This window comes from Monodelphis domestica, chromosome 3 (assembly GCF_027887165.1).
Source record: "Monodelphis domestica isolate mMonDom1 chromosome 3, mMonDom1.pri, whole genome shotgun sequence".
NCBI lineage: Eukaryota > Metazoa > Chordata > Mammalia > Didelphimorphia > Didelphidae > Monodelphis > Monodelphis domestica.
This window is the reverse complement of record NC_077229.1, coordinates 109,313,989-109,341,412: the sequence shown is the minus strand read 5'-3', so window position 1 is coordinate 109,341,412 and position 27,424 is coordinate 109,313,989. Positions and strand designations below refer to the sequence as shown.

At 37.1% G+C, this 27,424-nt stretch overlaps 1 long non-coding RNA gene across 1 annotated transcript; it reads right to left on the bottom strand.

Annotated features, from left to right (window-relative positions):
* Window positions 1-1,443: 1,443 nt before the first annotated feature.
* Window positions 1,444-17,789, bottom strand: LOC130458321 (uncharacterized). Its single transcript, XR_008917480.1, has 3 exons — window positions 17,247-17,789; window positions 4,059-4,120; window positions 1,444-1,764 (listed from the first exon to the last, which is right to left on the bottom strand). It is a non-coding gene; the product is annotated as an uncharacterized LOC130458321 (long non-coding RNA).
* Window positions 17,790-27,424: the final 9,635 nt, after the last annotated feature.

Genomic DNA, 27,424 nt, shown 5'->3' with positions numbered 1-27,424 from the left:
TTGCCACCACAAAGTGCTGCTATAAATATTTTGTACCATATAGTTCTTTTCATTTTTCCCTTATCTCCCTGGGAAACCAATTTCATGGGCCTACAAGAGGTTACACAGTTTTATAACTCTGAGAGTAACTCCAAATTACTCTCCAAAATGATTAGATCAAATATGTAAGTCTTGCATGATGATACATGTATAGCTTGGATCAAATTGCTTACCTGATTCATGAGGGAAGACAGAAAGGAGGGAGGGAAACAATTTGGATTTTATAATTTTGGAAAGTGTATGCTGAAAATTGTTATTACATGTAATTGGAGAAATAAAGTAGCTTAAAACAAAATAAAACAAACAAAACAACAACAAAATGATTAGATCAGTTTCACAACTTGGTTAAGAGAGTATTAGTGTCCCTATTTTCCACACATCCCCCCAACATTTGTCATTTTTCCTTTTATCACTTTAACCAATCTGATGGGTGAGAGATATTTCAGAATTGTTTTGGTTTGCATTGATCTAATCAGTAATAATTTAGAGCATTTTTAATATATCTAACTATGGTTTTGATTTCATCATCTGAAAATTGTCTTCATGACTTTTGCCCATTTTTCCTTTGGAGGATAGCACTTATTCTTATACATTTGACAAAATTATCTATATTGTAAATACGAGACCTCTAACTGAGATGTTTTCTACTCTCTGCAATTACTACCCACTACTGGTAGACACTAGAAATAATAGAAATAGATAAAATATACATTTTACCCTTTGGGACTGAATAAAACAAATTTAACTCATTTTTTAAAATAAAAGGCCTTTACATATTTAAAGAGAGTGACCAGCTTCCTCATAAATCTCTTTTCTAGGTTAAATATTCACAATTGGTGTCACATTTTTCAACCTTGCTTCTTCAGATATTCAAGGTTATCCCATTCTCAATAAGTATTGTGAGACATATACATAATTTTACAAAATATCAACAGCGACAACAAAATGACAGTATTAATAGTACCACCATCACAGAGCAATTAAGACTAAAGTAATATTTCTTTTATGATGAAGCATTTAAACTTCTAAAACAAGAGGACCAAGTAAAACAAAACACCTTCCTAAGTGGAAGGGATAACAGGAACAATGAATGACAAAATGATTTCAGGCAAAGGATGCCACTAGATCTCATTCAATACAGGAGACTTAAGTGTGTCAGAACTTAGAACATTGAATGAAGAGAGATGAGTCTACATTACTGCTCTAAAGTAGTACAAACTAATAAACAGTGACCATTAATTACATTAATATTATAGATAAAAATACACACAACAAAGAGAATGCTAGGTCATAGGAATCTTACTTTCTAATGGGGAAAATAATATATAAAATGGTCCTAGAGAGTAAGTAGGAGAAGAGGAATCATAGAGATGTCCAGGAAGAATAATTCAGTACCCAGAGAAATTCCAAAGATGTGGTCTATTTTTCTCAGTGCAGGGAAAGTGGAAGTGATGGCTTAAAAGGATACATGTCCTGGAAATGACTAGGTAGTATCATAGCTGTAGATTCAGATAAGAGAAGACCAAGGATGTCCCATCATATCCCAGGGTGATTCCAAGTACTCAGTTCAATTTCCAGTGGGGATGAGAAGATGGTGATGGCCCAAGTAGAATCAACTAGTCTAATACCCATCTCACTACAGACCACATGCACAATCATGAACAGTTTTAGGTCCAGAAATCAGAGGTGACTTGCTCAGTATTTTGAGGTAAGGCAATAAATTCTCTGAAATAAACATTTATCATAAAATCATTATTATATTCATTTATATTCAATATTATATTCAATTGTAATTGAAAGTGATTTCCAAAATTCTATCTAGTCTAATTCCCTCATTTTAGATGTGGAGGGGAGAAAACACCAAAGACTTAGAGACAGTAGACAATTTAACCAATATCTCACAAGGCTTAACAATAACACTTATAGGAATAAGCTTGGCACAAGCTTGTTCCTACACTCTACAACATAAGTAATTTGATTTTAAGTCCAGGATTCTTCAATCTATCCATCCTTCCATGTTTCTTTCACTCCCTCCATCACTTTCTTTCCTTCCTCTTTTCCCCTTCCTTCACTCACTTCTTCCTTCTTTTCCTTCCTTCTTCCTTTCCTTCCTCCAACCCTCTCTTCCTCCCTTCTTGTCTTTCTTCCTTCCTTTCTTCCTGATCTACCAAGAATTATTACATGCTTGAGCTGAAAGGAACTTTAGAAATCATTTAATCCAATTAATTCATTTTACAGAGAAGAAAATAAATTCAGAAATAGAAAATGATAGCCAACATCACAGGGCATTTTATTAGCAGCTACCAGATTCAAATCCTAGTCTTCTGAGGCCCTGATTAATATTTCTCCCATTAGGAATTTCTTTGTATCTTTAATGCTCAGCACTGTGCCTGGTAAGCAGTATATGCATTATAAATGCTTGTTGATTGACAGCATGCCTTTATTTCACACAGCCATCTGCTTTCATTTGCCCTTGATGTTCAATCCAATCCAGTCCAACAAGCATTTATTAAATGCCAACTATCTTCCAGGCACTCCATTAGATAAACACAGATAGGATGAAAAACTGTCCCCATCGTTGAAAAATATCCATTTTACTAAGGAATTAAGCTGTGTAAACAGCATATATATGTACTATTGTGTATTATAGTTTTCTATATATGTCTTATTTGCTTTTAGTTTGGGAGCTCAACAAAGGCAGGACCCATTTCTCATCGAGATTTCCCATCTCCTCTGAAGCTTAGGACAGACTACACAGTAACCACTTAATAAATATTTGTTGGGTTGAATTGCGCTAGGCAATAATCCCCATTTTGGCTTTTTCCATATGTTGTTTTGTAGACAACCAGTCAGCAATCAATGCACACGGTAATGATTATACAGTAATAGCTCCCATTTCTACAGAGCTTTAAAGTCTACAATGCATTTTAGCTACAATAATACTGTGAGATAAGCAGTGAGAGCATTTTCGCCCCTCCTTTTTTCTGTTGATGAATCTGGCTGTGAGGCTTCAGAGGCATGCCCAGGGTTTTATAGCTAGTAAATGCTCAGGTCAGATCTTGAACCCAGGATTCCTGACTCCAGCCTTCCTTGTTGCCATGACAAATGCTACCAGAATGTTAGCGGCTTCTGCAGGGCAGGAGTGGAAGCCTTTTGATGACTGCCATTTCCAGTGCCTATCCACGGGGGTGGCATTAAATCCCTTGCCTGCATTCTTGCAAAGTACCAATTCCAGGAGAAAACCCACTGGGGGGCATTGGTTTGGAGCTTTGAGGGCCCATTCTGAGACTACAGAGGCCCATTTCAGGGAGTTATTACACTAGGAGGCTCAGTCCTCCAAACAGATATTGCAGCCAGGGAGATCGGCAGGGCATTAAGCGCTGAGAGAGCCCTAATTTAATTATCAACTGAACAATAACTTGATGGGGCGTAATACATGAATGGAAAAAATATATTCCCTTGAAGAGGGACATAAATAATGAATAAACCAATAAAGTGACACATCATAATTCTGACCCTGGAAAGGCACTCACACTACTTATCGAGGATGGCAACCTCATCTATGAGGGAAAAATGGAGGAGGAGAGATTTGTGGCAAACGCTGGGTGTTTCTCGCTCAGAGTCTTTTTCACAGAGTTCCCTATAAAGACATACTTAGTCATCATTAACTGTGTGCGGGATATTTATGAGTTTGTTTGCCTGCAAACAACTTGGCCCTTCAGCAATTAATATGGGTATGGAGAACAGCATCCCTCTCTGATAATGGGCTGGCTAGCAGGTGCCTGGTAATTGATTCCCCTCTCCCTCTCTTCCTCCTGCCATTTCTGTCTTTTCTTTCCCAATGGGGACCTCCTGCCTGAGGACCCTTTTAATGTGTTGGGGATTTTAATTACAATTTCTCTGCTCTGCAAATTGTCCATTGTTAACATGCCCACTTAAAAGGGGAAGAAAGGGGGAAAAGAGCAATTGGGAAAGCAGAGAGTAGCTGTGGGTATGAAAAAAAACTAGGAAAAACTTACTGGGACTAGAGGGAAAGGTCTCATGCATCTGCACAGTCTCTCCATGATGCCGTGGAAGCAACCTAAGAATCAGAGAATCAGATAACTGAGAGCAGGAAAGGACTTTATAGCTCATCTCATCCTACCCCTCCATTTGGCAGAGACCCAAAATACTTACGTGACTTTCTCAAGACTAGACCAAGTAGTTGGTGACAAAATTAGGATTCTACATAGATTCATTTGGGATAGGGGTGGAATGTAGATTAGAGAAAGATAATTGTAAAGTTGGAAAGGAAATCTTAGATCAAAGACATAGCAATGAAAGGGATCTCAGAGACCATCTACTTCAATTTCCACATCCCTTCCTCCTCCCCCACACCCTACACTTCACAGATGAAGAAACTGAGGCCAATGGGGATGAAATAACTTGCCTAAATTTACATGGGGAATAGCAAAAGAAAGAAGATCTGAACTCAAGTCCTCTTATTTCAGTCATGCTTTTCAAATAAACAATGTTCCCTCTCATCAACACTTACTCTTTTAATGAGATACACAAGAAAACTGAGGTCTAGAGAGTTGAAATTCTCTCCCTATGGTCACACTGCTAGTAAGTATTAGAGACAGAACGTGAACCCAGAAATTCTGAATCTTATATTCAATGTTCTTTCTATTACATCACCTTGTTGGAGGTGGAGAGGTGATATTCTGTTTTCTCACATTAGAAACTCCCTTTGATGGGACTGTACCACTTCCTGTAGACAAAAGTATTCCTAAGAGCTGGAACAATATCTTCCCTCTCAGATCCACTGACCTAATTGTGACTGTGTATACATATACAAACCCAGATACAGACAACTAAGTAATAATAGGTGAATGAAAACAGGGGTGAATTTCTGTGAAGCACTCAGGAATTTAGCAAAAGGGAGAGCATCATCAGGGTGATGAATAGGGAAAAAGATAACAAAATTAATCCCTGCTCAAGCTTAATGGGGTCATTTGTCCTTTGGAATTATGTCCAGGCACTTTGTTGATCAAAGGTCCTAAGTCTGTCTAAACTATTTGTTTTTATTATATTGTTATTGGTGAATGTTTCTTTGGTTCTCTCATTTAATTCTGTATTATTTTATGTTTTCTTAAGTTTCTCTGAAACCTCCTCTTAAATATTTGTACCAGAATATTTAGAGCAGATCTTTTCGAGAAAGGATTGAAAATTGAAGGACTTTCCATCAAAAATGACTGAACAAGTTGTGGTATAGGACAGTGATGGAATACTACTGTGTTATAAGAGATAATAAGCAAGATGATTTCAGAAAAACTTCCAAAGACTTATATGAATTGATTTGAGAGTCAAGTGAGCAGAAACAGAAGAAAGCTCTACATAGTAACAGTGATTTTGCACCATAATCAACTGTGAAACCTTTAGCTATTTTCTAAGCAATACAATGATTCAAGATAGTTCTGAAGAACTTATGGTGAAAAAATCTATCCCCTTCCAGAGAAAACTGACAGAGTCTGAATACAGATAGAAGAATTCAATTTTTCACTATATTTTTAGTCTGTGTTTGTGTGTATGTCTTTTTTTATGAATCTTCTTCCAAACATGACCAAAAATAGAAAGAAAAAAAAAAAGAAACTGTCTCTTTCATCATTCCTTATGGCACAATAGTATGCCATTACTTTCATTTGCCATATATTCTTTAGCCATTTCCTAGTTGATAAGACACCTCCTTATTTTCAAGTTCTTTGCCATAACAGAATGAGCTACCATAAATATATTTGTACATTCCTCTGGACATTGAGGAAAAAGAGTAATAAGCAAAATGAACCATATGATTATAGACATGGTCAATGTGGGAATTTGTTTTGGTTGACCATGCATGTTTATCACAAGATGTTATCCATCCTCAAGAAGAAAGAAATAGAAAAAAAGTTCATTGGTTGAAAAAAACAAAAGTGAATTTAAAAATTAGTCTAATGATGTTCAGGGAAGGCTTTCCCTTATCAATCCAGGAAGGCTTCTGCTAAGAAATGGGATTTCAATCCTAATAAATGATGGTGAAAAATAATGAAACTGCCACATAAAGGTAAAACATCAAAAATAGACTTCCCCAAAGAAACAAAACTGTTTTTAACTTTTTAACTATTGAGCAGGTCACTTTTCTACTGGGGGTCTCAATTTCCTATTTTTTAAAGAGAGGGAGTTAGACCAGTTAACCTCTGAGATAATGTCTAATTATGAGAATCAATGCTCTAAGTTTTTCCACTTCTAACCTTCAAAATCCTATTTTCTAGTATCTCTTCTAGTTATAGATTGCTAGGTGATTCATTGGATAGAATGAGGGGTCTGAACAGAAAGACCTGAGTTCAAATCAGATCTCAGACACAAATTAGTGGTATGACCCTGGAAAAGTCATTTAATCCTATTCACCTCAATTTCCTTATCTTCAAAATGAGCTGAAGAAAGAAATGGCAAGGGAGAAAAGCCAAAATAATAGAGAAGGTACAAGCACCCATCTGATTTCTGCCAAATTACTCTCCAAAAATCTATGATATAATCCCTCAAAAAGAATTTCAAAGGAGTATAACCCACAAAAGGACAAGGTGAAGTAATTTTTAAGGTTCAAACAACTTAGAAGAGCAGAAAGAGGGATCAGTTTCACTGGAGAGGAGATGAACTGAAGGACCCAATAGCTGACCCCATGAAATATAAGACTGTATTGGGAGGAGAAGGGGAGTGAAGATGGCAGCTTAGAGGCAGCGACAGTTCAGACCTCTGAAGGCCCTTCCATACCTATTAATAACTAAATGGCCCTAGGGGACTGAAAAACAGACCTAACACAGGACAGAGCCAAGGAACCATCCTGCAGGACTCAACTGGAAAGGTACACCCCCCAATGCCTGAATTTCAGAACACTCTGGGTTAAAGGGGAAGGAAGAAGGAAGGTCCCAGGACCCCTCCCCCCACCTAGAGCACTAAGCATCCAGTGGTGGCTGGAACCTCTAGGTCAGAACGGGTGCTGGTCTAGAGAGAGTACCTTATGGGCAAAGCTGTGCCAGGCTTAGAGCATTGAACACAGGCAGTGAGGAAGTAGTTGGAGAAGAAGTGCAGAATGGGCAGCATAGTTGCAACAGCAGAGACACTCAATATTGCTTCCTCCTTCCTGATATTTTAGCCTCAGGGCACACCAGCTCTACAAGGTCAACTCAGGTGGACATAATCTCATCTAGCCCTCAGAGGGCCAGGAAGCTCAAGCTCCAACAAACCTCCCCCACAGACTGAGCTGAGAGATTTGCTGACTAAGCTTCAAGGGTGAAGGCTGACAGAAAAGCACAAAACCACAGAGCCAACACAAAATGTGAAAAGCAAGAGCATAGGTGACTACAGGGAGTAAAGAAGGGGTAAATATGAGCAAATAACAGAAAAAAGAAAAAAGAAATTACAATCTACAACTTCTATCTAGGCAATGAACAAAGAGCAAATGGAACAAAGAAGGATAAAGGAACACCAAGAAAAAAACCAGAAACTCCATCAAATTGAATACAGGCTTTGGAAGAAATCAAAATATAATTCAAAACACAATTAAGAGAGGCTGAAGACTACAAGGAAAAGAACTTCAAAAGCAAGATATTCTGTCATCAGGAAACAGAAAACAGTGTCTTGAAAGCCAAAATTTAGCAGCTTGAAAATGAGGCAAAGGAGATGAAAGAGGACCTCCAAATAAAATCAGACCAGAAGGAGAAGGATGACCAAAAAGCCAGGGATGAAATCCAGTATTTAAAAACCAGAATGCAACAATTAGAAGCAAGCAACTTCACAAGATGGCAGGACACTATAAAACAAAATCAAAAGAATGAAAAAATTGAGGAAAATATGAAGCACCCCATTCACAAAACAGAAAATTTAGAAAAGTGTTCCAGGAAATACAGCTTAAGAATCATTGGTCTATGTGAGATTTAAAATACTGAAGCCCATAAACTGTAGTGAGTTAAAATGGTGGAAGATATAAATTGTGATAGATATAAGAGAGGGTGAGTAAATTTGACCACAGAAAATATGTTTCACTACAGTATCTTAGTTTTTAAATCAAATATAAGGTGGTCGCCAGAGAAATATTCCCAATTATTCAAATACCCAAGTCAACTGGGTTTTATAGAGATTTTCATTAATACAAATGTGGAATTAAAGAAATGAGAGAAAGAGAGAAAAAGGAAATAAGTATGAAGGGCCCTAAGCCAACATGGCCTAGACCCGAGTCTTAAGGGAGAGAGATCAGTCAATCAGTCTTTTAACACTCACCACAAGGTCTGCCTAAGCAAGGATTCTAGTGACACCAGGCCAGCATCATCTCAGCTGCTTTTACCAGCTCCCTCCTCCATCTGAATGTTTCAGAATCAGTCCTTCCTCAATCTGAATGTTTCAGAATGACCTCCTCAAACTGAATGTTTCAGAATGACTTCCAGCTCTCCTCTGAGCTCTTATTTTTAAGGGCAAAATCTCCTATGTCACCTCCCCCAAGTTCTTCCATCTACCAATCACTGTAGATGTTTTCCAAAAGACAGCACATTTTGAATTCACAGCTGAGTAGATTAATCTCTTTATTAAATCAGAAAAAAAATGCTGCTGTGTCGACTAACTTCATTAGGAGAAAACCAATGAGTAAGTTTTCACCTTTTAGGTCTAAGTAATTTACAAGTTGCTCCACCTTTATAGGCACATAGCATCCCATTGTATCAATTCCAAAAATAGGCATAGCTCAAAGAACTCCTTTCCTTTATAAGTATGGTTTTCAAGTACTTTCATTGTTTAGCAAGTAGTTTTCTCACCTAAAGCAGTCTTAAGTAGGGGTGGAGTAGGGATACTCCCATAGCAAGGAGTTTTCACATTCAAGTAGAGTTCTCACTATCTGGTAGGGATTTCAAGTAGGGAATTTGAGGACTCCTCAATGTGGAGTAAAATTTTTAACATTCATAAGTCTGTGAAATTTTAAGGTTTACATCAACCAGTAGTCCTTGAGAAAAGAAAAAGCCTGGACATCATACTACAGGAAATTATCCAAGAAAAAATGCCCTGATATTCTAGAACAAGAGGGAAAAGTGGATATTGAAAGAATCCACAGATTACCTCCTGTACTTAATCCCTAACTGACAACACCCAGGAATGTTATAGCCAAATTCAAGAACTATCAGACCAAGGAAAAAAAAACATTACAAGCTGCTAAGAAGAAGTCATTCTGGACCTGGCTGAATCTACACTGAAGGACCAAAAGGCATGGAATAAGATATTCCAGAAAGCAAGGGAACTAGTTCTACAATCAAGAATCAATTACTCAGCAAAACTAACTATATTCTTACAGGTTAAAGTATGATCATTTAATAAAATAGAAGAATTCCAAGCATTTGTAAAGAAAAGACCAGATCTGAACAGAAAATTTGATGCCCAAGCACAAAACTCAAGACAATCATCAAAAGGTAATTTAAAAAGAGGGAAAAAAGAAAAGAAAATCAAAACAAACAAAAAAAACTTTTTTAAAGAGACCCAATAAGTTAAAATGACATGTATCCCTAAAGGAAAAGAGGTCATTGGTAACTCTTAAAAATCGTTTAGCTAAGGGGAAGCTGGGTAGCTCAGTGGATTGAGAGCCAGGCCTAGAGATGGGAGGTCCTACGTTCACATCTGGCCCCAGCCACTTCCCAGCTGTGTGACCCTGGGCAAGTCACTTGACCCCTATTGCCTAGCCCTTACCACTCTTCTGCCTTGGAGCCAATACATAGTATTGACTCCAAGATGGAAGGTAAGGGTTTAATTAAAAAAATCATTTAGCTAGAAGAATTATACTTAGAGGGAATAGTAACAAACTGTATAGGATAAAATGCCAAGACATAAATATATATATAGCTATATGTATGCATAAATACATACATACTTATATATATATATATATATATATATATATATATATATATATACATAAACAACTAGAGTCTAAAAAAGTGATTAATATTAAGATAAAGGGGAAAAGAAAAAAATGGGATATATTTATATGTCACAAAGAAGCACATGGTGGGAGGGGGCGAGAACTTCAATACATTGGAAGGGTAAAGAGGTTGGAGGTAGGAAATACTCAACTCTTACGTGCATTGATTCAAAGAGGGAAGAACAATCAAATACATTGGAGAAGAGAATTGGTTTGTGCCCTATAAGGAAGTAAAAGGGTAACAGGTGGACTCATGAGAAAGGAAGCAATACAAGGGAGTGAGAGGGTAGGGGTAGTTTATGAAGACTATAAAGAAAATAAGAGGGGAATAAGAAGGGAAGGGGGTAGTAAAGGACATAAAATAAGAGTGGGAATTAGGGGGAGCAATTAAAAACAAAACACTGGTATAGAAGGAAATAGTGAAAGAAGAAAGGACAGGACAAGGAGTGGAAATCAAAATGATGGGAAATACACAGCTGGTAATCATAACTCTGTATGTGAATGGAATAAACTCACCCATAAAATGCAAGTGAATAAAAGAGTGGATTAGAAACCAAAACCCTACCTTATGCTCTCTACAAGAAATACACATGAGGAAGGTAGACGCACATAGGGTAAAAGTGAGAGGATAGAGCCAAATCTATTCAGCGTCAACTTATAAAAAGAAGGCAGGAATCATAATCATGATATCTGACAAAGCCAAAGTAAAAATAGGTCTAGTCAAAAGAGATAGGGAAGGTAATTACATCCTGATAAAAGCCAGTATAGACAAGGAAGGAATATCAGTACTCAATGTGTATACACCAAATGTCATAGAATCCAAATTTCTAAAAGAGAAACTAGTGGAGCTCAAGAATGATATACATAGAAAAACTATACTACTGGGAGACCTGAAACTTCCTCTATCAGAACTAGATAAATCAATCCAAAAAATAAATAAGAAAGAGGTAAGAGAAATGAATGAAATCTGAGAAAAATAGAGTTAGATATGTGGAGAAAAATGAATAGATACAAAAAGGAATACACCTTATTCTCAGGAACATGGCACATTCACAAAGATTGACCATGTACTAGGGCATAAAACATCGCAAAAAAGTGCAAAAGAGCATATATAATAAATTCAAACTTCTCAGACCAAAATGAAATGAAGATAATAATTAGTAAATATACATGGAGAGGCAAATCAAAAATTAATTAGAAATTAAACAACACAATTCTCCAAAATTAGTTAAATAACAATCATAGAAACAAATAATAATTTCATTGAAGAAAATGACAATGATGAGACATCCTTTCAAAATCTATGGGATGCAGCCATAGCAGTATTCAGGGGAAAATCTATATCCTTGAGTTCATATATTAACAAATTAGGGGGAGCAGAGGTCAATGAGTTGGTCATGAAAATTAAAAAAAATCTAGAAAGTTAACAGATTAAAAATTCTCAGATGAAGAAAAATTACAGTTCCTAAAATTTAAAGGAGAAATTAATAAAATTGAAAGTCAAAGAACTATTGATTTAATAAATAAGACTAGAAACTGGTACTTTGAAAAAAAAACAAATAAAATAGAAAAAGTCCTGGTCAATCTAATTAAAAAAAGGAAAGAAGAAAACCAAAATTACACTATCCAAGGAAAAAAAGGGAGACTTTACATCTATTGAAATGTAAATTAAGGCAATCATTAAAAACCATTATGTCCAATTATTGGCAATAAATATGACAATCTAGGTGATCTGGATGGATATTTACAAAAATATAAAGTGCCTAGACTAACAGATGAAGAAATAGAATACCTAAACAATCCCATATCAGAAAAAGATATTGAACAAGCCATCAAAGAACTCCCCCCCACAAAAAAAATACCCAGGACCAAATGGATTCATAAGTGAATTCTATCAAACATTCAAAGAACAACTAATCCTAATATACCAACTTTTTGACAGAATAAGCAAAGAAGGAGTTCAACCAAATTTCTTTTATGACAGAAAACTGATACTGATTCCAAGACCAGGCAGGTCAAAAACAGAGAAAGAAATCTACAAACCAATCTCCTTAATGAATATAGATGTAAAAACTTAAATAAGATATGAGCAAAAAGACTCTAGCAAGTAATCACAAGGGTTATTCAATATGATCTATTGGGATTTATACCAGGAATGCAAGGATGGTTCAATATTAGGGAAACCATCCACATAATGGTCAATTGACCATATTAACAAGTAAACCAAGAAAAACCACATGGTCATCTCAATAGATAAGTCTTTGACAAAATACAACACCCATTCCTATTGAATAAACTAGAAAGCAAAGGAATAGAAGGGACTTTCTTAAAAATAATAAACAATATTAATCTAAAACCATCAGCAATCATCATCTACAATGGAGATAAACTAGAAGCCTTCCCAATAAGATTAGGAGTGAAACCAGGATCAAAACAACTCTGAGGTATCACCTCACACCTAGCAGATTGGCTAACATGACAGTTATGGAAAGTAATGAATGCTGGAGGGGATGTGGCAAAGTAGGGACATTAATTCATTGCTGGTGGAGTTGTGAACTGATCCAGCCATTCTGGAGGGCAATTTGGAACTATGCACAAAGGGCGATAAAAGAATGTCTACCCTTTGATCCAGCCATAGCACTGCTGGGTTTGTACCCCAAAGAGATAATGGACAAAAAGACTTGTACAAAAATATTCATAGCTGCGCTCTTTGTGGTGGCCAAAAATTGGAAAATGAGGGGATGCCCATCAATTGGGGAATGGCTGAACAAATTGTGGTATATGTTGGTGATGGAATACTATTGTGCTCAAAGGAATAATAAAGTGGAGGATTTCCATGTGAACTGGAACAACCTCCAGGAAGTGATGCAGAGCGAGAGGAGCAGAACCAGGAGAACATTGTACACAGAGACAAACACACTGTGGTATCATCGAATGTAATGGACTTCTCCATTAGTGGTGGTGTAATGTCCCTGCACAATCTGCAGGGATCAAGGAGAAAAAAACACTATCCAAAAGCAGAGGACAAACTGAGGGAATAGAAACACCGAGGAAAAGCAACTGCCTGACTACAATGGCTGAGGGGACATGACAGAGGAAAGACTCGGAGCGAACACTCTGATGCAAATACTAACAACATGGCAATGGGTTCAAGTCAAGAACACATATGATACCAGTGGAATCACACGTCGGCCACGGGGGGTGGGAGGGAGGAAAAGAAAATGATCTTTGTCTTTAATGAAAAATGCATGGAAATGATCAAATAAAATACTATTAAAAAAATATAGAGAGAGAAGACAGGGCACCAAAGGGAAGGAAAAATGAAGAATCACTGCCTTGGAGTCTGCAATCAGGGGAGGGGAGGTTCTGTGACATAGACAGCCTCAATGTTAATCACCTCATGAGGACTACGACTTCTCTATGACTTCTGCTCTTCAGCTTCAACACTGTTGTTCTCTGGACCTCACACAATTTTCCTGTTATCCCTCTGCTACCATCCCTGAGCATGAGAAGGGCTAGTTTCTGAGTCAGGTTCTACTAGTCCCAAGGTCAGGGATCAAGGAGGGGAATCCCAGAGAACTTCTCCAGCCAAGGCTTGCCCATCTCCGGTGTCCTCTTACGTAAGGAATTATCAGACCTAAAGGGTCCTTCTACCTCTGTGTTCACTGTCCCAGTCCTCTAGGCATTTCCTTTATCTATAAAATAAGGTTGCTGGATTGGATGACCTTTTTGATTCCTTTGCGGTCCTAACCCCAGGGTTCTAAGATGGTAGGACCTTCAAGGCTGTGAGGATTTATTTTTCATATACTGTTTTAATTCCTACATTGGAGCTCTGGATTAGAAGGGCCCCAATCAATTCCTGTAAATTGGGGACAATTACTATGTATTCCTATATCTGGGATATGGGTAGTGAGATTCCACCCAGTGTTTTTTTTTGGGGGGGGGGAATTCTTTTTGTTCATAATAATCCCCATGAATGTCTTTTGTACAGAACTTGGTTAATAAATAAAAGGGACAAGGATAAAAAAAAAAGGAGTGAAACCAGGATGACCATTATCACCCCTATTATTTAACATTGTCCTGGAAACACTAGCTATAGCAATTAGAGAAGAAAATGAAATTAAAGGTATTAATTAGGAAATGAGGAGAACAAACTATCACTCTTTGTAGATGATATGATGGTCTACTTAACGAATCCTAGAGAATCAACTAAAAAGCTAGTTGAAATAATCAACAACTTTCGCAAAACTGTAGGTTACAAAAAAAAACCCACATAAGTCATCAGCTTTTGTATATATTTCCTATACATCTCAGCAGCAAGAATTAGAAAGAGAAATTCCATTTAAAATCACCCTAGACAATATAAAATACATAGATATCTATCAACAGAAACAAACATAGGAACTATATGAAAACAACTATAAAATACTCTCCACACAATTAAAACTAGATCTAAACAATTGGAAAAAAACATTTATTGCTCATGATAAGCTAACATAATAAAAATTACAATCCTACTCAAATTAATTTAATGATTTAGTGCCATATCTATTGAACTACCAAAAAACTTTTTTACTGAATTAGAAAAAAAGCATAACAAAGTTCATTTGGAAGAACAAAATATCAAGGATATCCAGAGAAATCATGAAAAAAAATGCAAAGGAAGGTGGCCTTGCAATCCCAGATCTCAAACTATACTATAAAGCAATGGTAATCAAAATGATTTTATACTGGCTAAGAGAAAGAAAGGAGGATATGTGGAATACACGGGGTAAGTGACCTCAGCAAGACAGTCTATGATAAGCCCAAAGATCCCAGCTTTTGGGACCAAAATCCAGTATTTGATAAAAAAAAATCTGCTGGGAAAATTGGAAGACAGTATGGGAGAGATTAGTTTTGGATCAACATCTCACACCCTACATCAAAATAAACTCAGAATGTGTGAATAACTTGAATATAAAGATGGAAACTATAAGTAAATTATGTGAACATAGAATAATATACCTGTCAGATATTTGGGAAAGGAAAAATTTTAAAACCAAGCAAGAGCTAGAAAAAAAATTACAAAATATAAAATCAATAATTTTTATTATATCAAATTAAAATGTTTTTTTTTTTGTACAAACAAAACCAATGCAACCAAAATTAGAAGGGAAGAATCACATTGGGAAACAATCTTCATAACAAAAACCTCTGAAAAAAGGTCTAATTACTCAAATTTATAAAGAGCTAAATCAATTGTACAAAAAAATCAAGCCATTCTCCAACTGATAAATGGGCAAGGGACAGGAGTAGGTAATTTACAGTTAAAGAAATCAAAACTATTAATAAGCACATGAAAAAGTGTTCTAAATCTCTTATAATCAGAGAGATGGAAATCAAAACAACTCTTAGGTATCACTTCACACCTAGCAGATTGGCTAACATGACAGTAATGGAAAGTAATGAATACTGGAGGAGATGTGACAAAGTTGGCTCATTAATGCATTGCTGGTGAAGATGTAAATTGATCATTTGGAACCATGCCCAAAGGGCACAAAAAGATTTTCTGCCCTTTCATTGAGAGATAGCAATGCTGGGCTTGTATCCCAAAGAGAATAAGAAAAATACATTACAAGAATTTTCCTAGCTGTGCTCTTTGTGGTGACAAAAAATTGGAAAATGAGGGGATGTCCATCCTTTGGGGAATGGCTGAATAAATTGTGGTATATATTGGTGATGGAATACTATTTTGCTCAAAGGAATACTAAACTGGAGGAATTCCATGGGAATTGGAATGACCTCCTGGAATTGATGCAGCGTGAAAGGAATAGAACCAGGAGAACATTGTACACAGAGATCAATACACTGTGGTACAATTGAATGTAATGGACTTCTCCATTAGTGGCAGTGCAGTGATCCTGAACAACTCAGAGGAATCTATGAGAAAGAACACTATTCACATTCAGAGGAAAAACTGTGGGAGTAGAAACACAGAAGAAAAACAACTGCTTGATTACATGGGTTGAGGGGATTTTAGTGGGGATATAGACTCTAAATGAACATCCTAGTGCAAACATCACCAACATGGAAATAGGTTCTGATCAAGGACACATATAATACCCAGTGGAATTCCATGTCAGCTACAGGAAGAGTAGGTGGAAGGAAGAACAGGAAAGAATATGATTCTTGTAACCAAGGAATAATGCTCTAAATTGACTAAAAAAATAAAATAAAGTGATGATTCAAACCATAAAAAATAAAAGAATATATTTGGAAGTGGGGGAAGGGAAAACTAAAATAAGTTAAATTATTACATGTAAAAGAGGCATGAAAGAGCATTCACATCTGTGGGGAAGATGGGAGAGATCAGGAAAAATGTGAACCTTATTCTCATCCAAATTGTCTCAATGCTTTTTAAAGAAGAGCTACAAAAGGCTTCCTGTAGAAGGTAGAATTTTACATGACAGAGATGAAGAGAAAATATTCAAATAATGGAGAACAGTGAGAGAAAATGCTGAGAGAAGGCATATTCTTCCTGGAGTAAAGAGAAGATCAGTTTCACTGGATCAATGAGTAGATATCAGTAAATAAAGTGAAAGGAGGCTCAGGTGACATAAAGGGTATGATGACCTTCAGATGGAAGAGAATTTGTATTTGGTGGTGGAAAGTCCCTGGTGTTTATTGAGTAGAAGAGTCACATGATTAGATATTTATTCTAAGAAAATTACTTTGTGGACCAAATTGGAGATACATTGGAGTGGTGTTTAAAAAAATAAAAAGAGAGAGAAGGGAATGTACCCTAGGGAGGAGACTTGTACCCTGAGGTATAGAGAGAGAGGAAGAGAGGAGAACTCCCTACTCCAGAAAGTGGGGTTCAGGGAGAGACAGCAGATGTAACGGGTTGGCTTAGAGAGAGGAGAGGGGTTTTGAAGATTTTCCCCCTTCTGCCTTCCCTCCTTGGCTAAAGCTGCTCTCCCCAGTTCACTCTTGTCCCTCTTGTCCCCCCTCCACTACTTGAGACTCAAAGGTCTCCCCTTGATCCGTTCACTGGCACTCAGCTTGGGAAACAGATAACTTTAATGTCAACTCAATCATATAATACCAAAGGAAATAATGGGCAGGGAAGAATGGGAAAAGGAAAGTGGGGAAAGGGGGTCCCTGTCTCTAAACCCTTTTCTTCCCTCCTCAAGTTTTTGGGGGAAATCAGGCCTTGGCATCCTGGGCCCCCTGAGAGAAAGTCAGGTTGACTCACCCATGGGCAACAGGAGCTGAGGTAAAGTCTGCTCAGGTTTTTCTTCAGAAAGTCCCTTCAATTGGGAAGTGTTGGGGGTAAGGATTTCCGGTCACCAGCAGGAAAAGTGGGTAACCCTCAGGAGAAAGTCTCTATCCACATTCTCTCTTTGACGTTTCAAGATGGAGAGACCCTCACTGCTCATCAGCCAGAGTCTTCTTTCCTCAGGAAATTCACTCATCGGTCCCTTCCCCTGTTGAGGTGATCAATTTCTCATACTCTTCAGTCTGGCGTTTTTTCTCTAGTGCCAGCCTCTATCACAGTGGGGAGAGTCATTAAGCAGACTGATCTGGTACAGGCTATTGCAATAGTCCAAAGGTGAGATGATGAGAGTCTGTACCTGCTGGGGTCCATCAGTCCATGATATCTTGATAGAGTCACACATTGTAGCTGGGGAGACCACACAGAGTGGTCCTTGGCAAGATGTGACTGCCCACTCTATCCCCCTTGCATGACCTCTTTCATCAATGTCCCTTACCTATGAATTGACATGATTATTATTCCCCCTAGTCTCAAAGGAAATAATACAAGAGCAAAACACATGTACCCTTATTCCCCAAAACATCATCAAAAAATCAGACCCTCAAACCCAATCACAAAAGACTATTATGAGTTAACTTTTACTTAGGTACATAATTCCCAGCAAAACTGCAGCTACAGGCCAAGCCCAAAACTTTCCCATGAAGCCAGCACACAAATCAATCATAGAGGCCCATACAATATGTACAGGTACAGTAGAGGTACACTAAGCTTCAATATGCTTCAGTGACTCAATTACACAAATCAGTAACTCAAACTCTCTAGTAAGCCACCTGTGATGAAATCATTTATCTTGTATTCTGTCTGTAATCACAATACAAAAATATAGAATGTTAATCAAGTGATTTGTTTAAAGTTAATGTATCACTTTTCCAATTATCTCTCTTTGAACATGATGTGTTAGGTAATGTGATATGCATGCCAAGAAAATGGGTATAAAAATAAATCCCAGGCCTGGGAATGTCAGAGCAGCTAAGATGCAAAGCAATCCCATGGCCATTATGATTAAGCTGTCTTCCATTTGCTATTTATTTTATTTAATTTATTTTGACTGATCATTCACCACCTATGGAGAACTCTAGAGTCCCAAGTGAGGCTGGACCCTAACTGCAGCATGTACTAAAGGTGATTGTAGTTTCAGAAGGGAGAGGGGTGTATATTTGCGAGATGCGTCAAGGTAAAAGTAATAATGCCTTGGCAACAGATTGGATAAGAGGACTGAGAAATGGGATTTGAGAATAATATGTAGGCTGCTGGGAGCATAGTGTTGCCTTTGACAATAAAAGATTAGGTTGAATTGTATGATGGGAGCTGAGAAGATGGAGTAAAAGATACTTCATTCCTCTTATCCATCCAAAAATATATAAAAAGAAAATAAAACAAAGAAAAGCTAGAGGAACACATCTCACTGGAGTAAGAGGAAAGAGTGGCCCAGGCAGCACAACATCTATAAGAGTAGAAGAATTTGGAGCAGCCCAACATGCTGTGATGTCTCTAGAGACAACAAAGCTGCAGAAACAGAATGAGACCCACCCAAGCTGTTATACTCAAGAACAGAAAGCAGGAAACCTACAAACTCCCACATAGCAACAAAGCTCTGAGGATACAAAGGAGCAGATAGTGGGGAACTTAGTCCTTCATGGCATCAGTGTCTGAGGAGTGCCCAGAGCAGGGGACGTGGGAAAAGATCAATCAATTCCTTAATTGTTCAGAAAATAAATAATAGAAATTATGGAAATTAAAGATGAAAATTAGTTTGTAAATGGATCATGAGTATTTTTTAAAAATTCTTTATTTTATTCAAGGAAGAAATTTACACATATATTGTAAATTGTAGAGTAATAAAAAGTAAAAAAAAATAATGTAAACATTTATTTTGTTTCCCTTTCCCATAGCTGACAAGAAATTCCACTTGGTTTTATATGTGTTATCACTCAAACTCTATTTCCAAATTGTTCATTTTGTTATAGATATTGAAACCAAAACTCCAAATCATGTATCCAAATAAACAAGGCATGAATCATTTTTAAAAAATAGATCAATGAGGGAAGAACACACACAATAAATTGTGTATAGAAAACTATCTTACCCAACAGGAATGTAGGAGGGAAAGGGGACAAGAGCCTGATATAAAAGGGCAAATTGGAGGAGGTGGAGGTCAGAGCTTAAACAGGGGTAAATAGGAAAGTAATACACAATAAAAATATTGGGAAATTTTTTGTTACACGTCTGTAATAAAAGCTCCATTTCTTGAATACATAGAGAAATGGGTTGACTATATACGATTGTGAGCTATTCCCCAATTGATAAAATGGCCAAAGAATATGAACAGCCAGTTCTCAGACAAAGTAATTAAAACTCTTTCTAGTTATGCAAAAAAAAATCTCTAAATAAGTATTAGAGAAATGCAAATTAAAACAACTCTGGGGTACCACCCCACACCTAACTCATTAGCTATTATGGGAGAAAATTATAATGACAAAACTGGGAGAGGATGTAGGAAATCTCATATATGAATACATTGTCAGGAGAATTGTGGACTGATTCAATTCATTCATTTTCAGGAGAGCAATTTGAACTTATGCATAATGGACTATGAAACAGGACAGACTGTTTGATCTAGTAATGCCATTACTAGGTATGTACCTCAAAGAAGAAAAAAAGAGGACCTATATGCACAAAAAATAGTTAAAGAAGCCTTTATTGGGGGGGGGGCAAAGATTTGGAAAGTGAGGGTATAGCCATCAATTACAGAATGGCTAAGTAACTAAATATGTGATTGTAATAGATTACTCATGCTATAAGAAATGACAAGTAGGAGGATATGAGAAAAACCTGGCAAGACTTACATGAACTGAAGCAAAGCAATATAAGCAGAACTAGGAGAATGTTATATAGTCACAGGAATACTTAACAATGATCCAAAACTATCCCAAAAGACTCATGATGAAATAATGCCATCTACTTCCAGAGAAAAAGAACTGAATCTGAATCTAGACAGAAGCAAACTTTTTATAATTTCTCAATTTGTATTTTTCTATTTGAGTTTCCTTCCACAAAGGGATCAATACAGAAAAACGTTTTATCTGATTGCACACTTAAAATCTATATGAGATTGTTTGCCATCTGAAGGAAGATACAGGAATTCAAGGGAAGGAAGGAATCAAGACAATATTCTTTGAAGAATGTTAGAGACTGTTTTTACATGAAATTGAGAAAAGATAAGAAAAGAAAGAAAGAAATGGCAAAGCAGTCCAATATATTTTCCAAGAAAATTCAAATGGGTTTTTATTTGGGGGTTTTGGTTTTATATGATTATTCATGTACAAAAATGGAACAATGAGAAAATGTGTTTTGCATGATAATACATGTGTAGCAGTGTGAGACAGGGTTACAAAGAGTAGAGCTCACCACTGAAAGTTCACAAACATGGAGCTCAGAAGTCAAAGTAGAAGACAGCAATTTATTCTTTCACTAAAGGGACATTCCACAGTTTTGGATGCCTAAGGAATATCTAAGTATTGAGAACAAAGACTCAATTCATAGGGTCTTCCAATCAAAGAACTCCACTCTCTTCCCACATCACTCTTCCCACCTTTTGTTCTGACCAGAAGTTGACATCTTTGACTAAAAGTTGACATCTTCTAAAAGATAAGTGGATTATTGCTTTTTAGATTATAAAATAAGGGAGTTGATGGATTGTGAATTACCATCCCATGGAGACTGTCTCCAGAGCACTACTCCACCCCTCAAGGCCTTTGAAATGTGAAGTGGTGTGAAGTTTAGATTTTCTCCACCCCGACTAGTCTTTAAAATCCTAGCAACCAGGAATGACTACACTCCTACTTAAGGATTAAGTGTTAAGGAGGATGGCCTATGACAGACATGTGCTAGCAATTGACAAATAAGAAACAACCGACAGACCTCTTGGGCTGTCCTAAGTCAAACTTAAGCTATCATTGGTACATGTGAGACACATGAAGTGATGTAAAGAACAGTCTATATATTTCTCATCACTTCCTCTCTCCGGTCTCTCTCTCCTGGAGATATGGCTCTCTCTCTCTGGCTCCTGTGTCTCTTGGCAGCATGCTGGGTGTCTTGGAGGTTTGGAGGTTTGCCTCTTGCTGGTGAGGTGACTGGGAGAAGCTCTGTAGCATGAATTGGGTGAGGCATCTTCCCTGAGCAACCTGGGAGAGTGGTTAGGCTGATTCGTTCTTTTCTTTACCTCCTAAAGCACTATCCTCTTAGGAGGCCCCTCATCTTGGAGTAGACCTTGTGGCTGGAAGCATAGCTAGTTTTAATCTTCTAAGGAGGCCTCATGGCTGAGTTCTCTGAACTTCCCTTGGCTTAGGCTAGGCTAGAGAAAAAAACTTATACCCTTTTCTCTCTCTTCTTCTTAATTCCTTCTCTATATTGTAATTAAACCACCATAAAATTCCCAAACTGGATTGAGCATTTTATTGGGATTGAATTAATCCCTGGGGACCACTAGTATAATATATTCAGTCAATAACCCCTAATTTTACCCCTTTCAGTGGAGTAAGGGTTTCCTTCTTAGAGAAAGGGGGTACTCTAAAAGAAGGGGAAAGCATTAACTTCTATCTAGATTCTTAACACTTTTATGAGAAAAATACAGATTTTATCTCACTCATAACAAATGGGATTGCTTGCCAGCTCAGTGAGTAGGTCAGGAAGGGAGAAAGGGAGACAATTTGGCTCACATAATTCCACTTGTGTGGAAATTTGTTATTATATGTAATTGGTTAAAGCATAATATTTAAAATAAGAAAACGCAAATGGTTTTCAATAAGAATTTCAACTGATGCATCTGGATGACAACTACCTCCAATTATATATCTTGTTCTATATTGTGAAAATTTCTTCAGTTTTGACATTCTATTTTCCATGATGTAAGGAGCTACATTTTTATCCCTGTCACAGAGTATTCCTTGCTCAGTGAACACCAAACCCAGCACGCTTTTTTTTAACTTCTGTTTCTTTTGGAAGCCTTTCCCCACTCTTGTTTTGTCTAGGTAAATCAATTAACTCCTACAATCGGGTAAACTGTGAGAAAACATACAATAACTCTCCTTAAATGTCCCATCCGGGCATAGTAATGGCTCGTTAGATTATACAAGGTAGGGGTAATTATCCGGAAAAGATACAGTAGTTTCCTGTGACGCTTAATTTCCTCTCCACTCTTTACCTTCCCCAGTTGCAGGGCCCTGAGGAAGACTCATGGCTCCATTCCCAAGCATGCTTAATCACATACAATGGGTGTGTGGGTGTATATATGTGTGGGTGTACACAAATGTGTGCCTGGCTGTTATATGTATGGTGCCTGAATGTATATCTATAAGTATATGTATGGTTCTCTGAATGGGGTTTGTATGTGAGAGAGACAGAGAAAATGAGAGAAAATATGACAGAGAAAGAGACAGAGACAGAGCAGAGACAGAGACAGACAGACAGACAGACAGAGAGAATGAGAGAGAGAAACTCTGTGTATATATACACAAGACTCCGTGTATATGTCTGTATATGTATTTGTATATCTACATGCATGGAATGGGGAACAACTTTGAGATTTCATGGCCTGCTCCAATGCACTAAAGGCCTGGAAAATAAATCCTGGCTATAGACTAAAAATCATTAGGCAGAAGCATGCCCACATATACATCCCAGTCACTATCATTTTCTTTACTCAACTTATGTTCTGTCTATTATAGTGATCCCAGGGCCTTCATTTATCAGTTCTGCCTCATATCTATTCAAGAAGAAGGGCATGGGACCAAGAAAATGAAAGGGGGTCTCTGGGAACAGTGTGATAGATATAACAACTGGTTAGACATCAGGAGACCTAGACTGAAGTTTCAGCTTGATGGGCATGGAGGGAAGAGAGAAGGGGTTAACATCTTCATTTTATAGATGGTGAAACTGAGGACTAGAAAAAGCTAATGGCTACTCAAGATCATAGGAAGGTGGTGTCAAATCTGTACTTGAACTCAAACTTTCTGACTGGCCAGGCCTTTTTATATTGTATATTATATTTTATATTAGGTAATGAACATTTAATATCACTTGGTATTATTAATACACTGGCTTCCTTTAAGGCCCAACTAAAATCTCATATTTTATGAGGTCTTTCCCAAATCTTAATTCTAGTGCCTTCCATCTGTTAATTATTTCCTCGATATCCTGTATATAGCTTGATCTAAAATATAGATAGCTGTCCCTTTACCTAAATTAGCATTAGGCAAATTCTGCTTTATTCTGAAAGAAATAAAAAAAATCTCTGATAACTTTACTCTATGCCCTTTCTCCCCACTCCTGTCCTTTGGGTTCCCAGCCTCCCTTACCTTTCCTCACTACCAAAAAATCATCAAGTGGGAGGCCTGGTGAAATTTGCCACCTGCACCAAGAGATTAGAGGCTTGGCTCGAGATATCCAGCACCAAAAAAGGAAGATTTTGATCCCCTTCACTTACCTGCACCCAAGCTAAGGTGTTCATGCCTACTTGCCAACCTCTTGTGTGTGTGTGTGTGTGTGTGTGTGTGTCTGGCTCCACGAGTCTGACTTTTCTCCTGTCTTCCCCTGGATTTTAGCCATACTCCCATATGACTGGCCCCACCTAATGTGTTCCACCTTCTTCATTCCTTTCTCTGTTCCCAATTCCTATATTCCACCCTTAAATCCTGGGCTGGCTGGCTGGCTATGGGTGCTCAGGCCCCTTCCTGCCTCCCTTACTTCTCCAATTTAGTGGTTAAGTTCTCCTTACTCTTACATAAACATTGTTTTACATAGAGGTCTGCTGAACAGTCCATTTAAAGCAAGATTTGTCTCTATTAGTTTCCATCTTGAATTTTGATTATAAGCTGTTTGAGACCAGAGACTGTCTTTTGCCTGTTTGTGTACCCCTAGGGCTTAACACAGTGTTTGGTACATAATTAGCACTTAAAAATGTTTATTCAGAATCAATGCAACCAGAAATAGAAGGGAAACCACAAATTAAGAAAAAAAATTATAACAAATTTCTCAAAGGTCTCAAATATATGAAGAAAAAAATATAAGATTTTAAGTTATTCCCCAATTCACAAATGTTCAGAGGACACAAATAGGCAGTTTTCAGATGAAGAAATCAAAGTTATATCAATAATTGTATAAAGAAATGTTCTAAATCCCTCTTGTTTAGATGAATGCCAATTAAACATTTCTGAGGTACTACCTCACACCTAACAGACTGGCCAATATTACAGTAAAGGATAATGACAAATGGCACAAGGAATATGGCAAAATTGGGCTGGTGGAGTTATGAATTGATCCAAACATTTTGTTGGGCAATTTAGAATTATGCCCAATGAACTATTAAATATTTTATATATTTTGATCCAGTAATACCACTACTAGTTCTATATCCCAAAGAGATATACCAAAAAATGTGGAAGGATTTGTTTATACAAAAATATTTGTAACTATTCTCTTTGTGTTGGCAAAGAATTGGAAACTAAAGGGATGTCCTTCAATTGGGGAATGGCTCAACAAATGTTGGTATTTGACAGTGATGGAATAGTATTTTGCTATAAAGAATGATGAACAGGATGATTTCCGAAAGAACTGGAAAGACCTACATGAACTGTTGCAGAGTAAAATTAGCAGAACCAGGAAAACTATACATAGTAACTGATATATTATGGAAAGATCAAATGTGATAGATTTTGCTACTAATAGCAATACAATAATCTATGACAATTTTGAGGACTTAGTAAAAAGAATGGTATCTGCTTCCAGAGAAAGGAAAAATGAAAATGGAAACATATGATTTATCATTAGTTTATTTGGATATATGTTTTGAGGTTTTAGTTCTATAAGGTTATTCATTTACAAAAATGAATAACATGTAAATATGTCTTATGTGATAATGCTTGTATAACCTAGGTTAAATTGCTTATCATCTCTGGAAGGGAGGAGGGAAGAAAGGAGGAAGACAATATGGATCACGTAACTTTGTAAAACTTCTATGAAGATTTGTTATTAAAATAAAAATTAAAAAATTAAAAAGTGGGATAGTTGTAGTCTCTCGGTAACTGAGAATGACTATTGTCTTTGTGCATCTATTATATATTATCATCTATTGATGTACCCTCATGTGGCTTTGAAGTCCAAAGGCTGAGGCGCAGAGTTTGTGGCACATGGGGCATGGGGCGCCAGTTGTTACGGGAGGTGCGGTTGTGGCCTGGTGTCGGCGCAGCGGCAAGACGTCGACGTCGCTCATCTTCAAAGGTGGTGGTGGCATGATTAATGTGGGTTCGCCAGCTGCTTCTGTCAGAGGCAGCGAGTTCTAGTTGCTTTGGTGTAATGCCAGCCCACTTCAAGTTTGACTTTAGCTGATCCTTGAATCTTTTCTTTGGTCGGTCTTTTTTCCTGAGTCCAGCTGAAAGTTCACCATAGAATACCTGTCTTGGTATTCACTGTGGGTCCATGGGGATGACATGTCCAGACCATTGTAGCTGGGTTTTGAGGATCATTAAGAGATTAAATGATGAGAAAGGAAGAGAAGATGTATTTGGAAATGAAACCATAAAAATAAGAGGTGTCAATCAAATTTAATAAAAATAATAAAATAAAATATATTTTCATATGCTGTAAAATATTTTCAATAGACTTAATACTTCTTGTGTGATATTGAATATTATACCATAAGGACGATATTATAAATTAAATCTTGTTATATTAGTGTGGAAATAAGACATAGAAGAGGTGCCTTGAGAATTGGAGTTTGAAGCAGATCTGAGACAAAGAGTCATTTTCAAATGTGGATAGCCTACTGGTTTTTCTGTGGCAGATATTCTTGGGGTGTGGTTGTCACTCTGAAGAAGTGACAGTTGGGCTCTTCGGTTGCTGGGAGCAGGCAACATCTTCTTTTCTCTCTCTCCTCACTGTCTGAGGTAGAAGGAAGGGAGGGAAAAAACCTGAAGAAGCTAAGTAATTTTGCTTTTCCAAATTTGGGAATATTAGTGATTGCTAATTGCTAATTCATAAATTGTGTTTATATCTGAGAAGAGCAAAGAAAGACCTGTTCTTTGCTTTGAACTCTGAGTCTATTAAGACTCGGGGTACTAACTTGGTTCTTGTGGAGGCTGAGCCAGCTAGCCTCAGTTATTTATATAACTTGGAGACACAGTTAAGAATTATATACTTCATATGAGGATAATAGTGTTTAGTTTATTGTAGAATAGTGAAAATTGGGGTTAGTCAGATCAGGAAGGATCAGAGTATCCTGTGGAAACAGGATAAGTGGTTCCTGGTAGAACCAGGGAGTTTTATTTGGATGGAGTTAGAATCCCTAAGTGTTAAAAATCCCTTTTTTTATCCTTATATTCTCAATAGTTTATTTTTATATAAGAGTCTCCTTAGCTTCCTTGTGCCTGACCCTGAAGAGAAGTTCACTTATGAGCTTTGCTTCACTGATATAAACTGAAGATACTTTGTAAGCACAGCAAGCAGAGTATCTAATCAGTTTATAATCAATAATCAATTCATTCACCCATTACAAAATACTCAATAATTCATTTAGCAAACATTTATTAAGTTCTTATTATATACAGAGCACTATATTAGGATTTACTTGAGAACCAGAACTGAAAAAGGATAAATAAGGCTTTGCCATGATGAAATTTATAGTGTAGAAGGGGAATAACATCCATTGTTACACATCATGTTGGTTAGCCAGTGGTTCTTCAAACTCAGTATGCCATCTTCCTTAGTATTTGTACACCAGTGAAGCCTCATAGCTTGAAGATAACATCTCTGACATCCAGAATCCTTAGAACTCATCTCAGATTTCACTCTCCCTAGGAAGCATCCACTAAATCCACCTTCCAAAATCATTCTCTCTTTCTTTAAATTGTCCAACTACTCTTTGTGTGGATCTTTTCTAGTTCCCTACATGCTCACAGTCCTTTGTAAGATTCCTGTACACGCCTTATCCCTCTTCCCCTATGCTACTCCAATATAATTAGGATTTATATAATGCTTTAAAGTTTGCAAAGCACTTTACAAATAATAATTTTATTTTATCTTTACATCAACCTATGAAGGTA